Source organism: Eimeria mitis, genomic scaffold (genome assembly GCF_000499745.2).
Source record: "Eimeria mitis Houghton genomic scaffold, Emh_scaff596, whole genome shotgun sequence".
NCBI classification, from domain to species: domain Eukaryota; phylum Apicomplexa; class Conoidasida; order Eucoccidiorida; family Eimeriidae; genus Eimeria; species Eimeria mitis.
In genome coordinates this window covers 18,062-18,264 of record NW_013574191.1, presented here as the reverse complement: position 1 = coordinate 18,264, position 203 = coordinate 18,062, and positions in this window count along the sequence as shown.

Genomic DNA, 203 nt, shown 5'->3' with positions numbered 1-203 from the left:
AGCAGGAGCAGCAGCAGCAGCAGCAGGAGCAGCAGCAGCAGCAGGAGCAACAGCAACAGCAACAGTATCCCAATAATCATTAGCAGCAGCAGCAGCAACAGCGCAATCAGCAGCAGCAAGACCAACAGCAGCAGCAACAACAGCAGCAACAACAGCAGCAGCAACACCAACAGCAACACCAACAGCAGCAGCAGAAACACCAG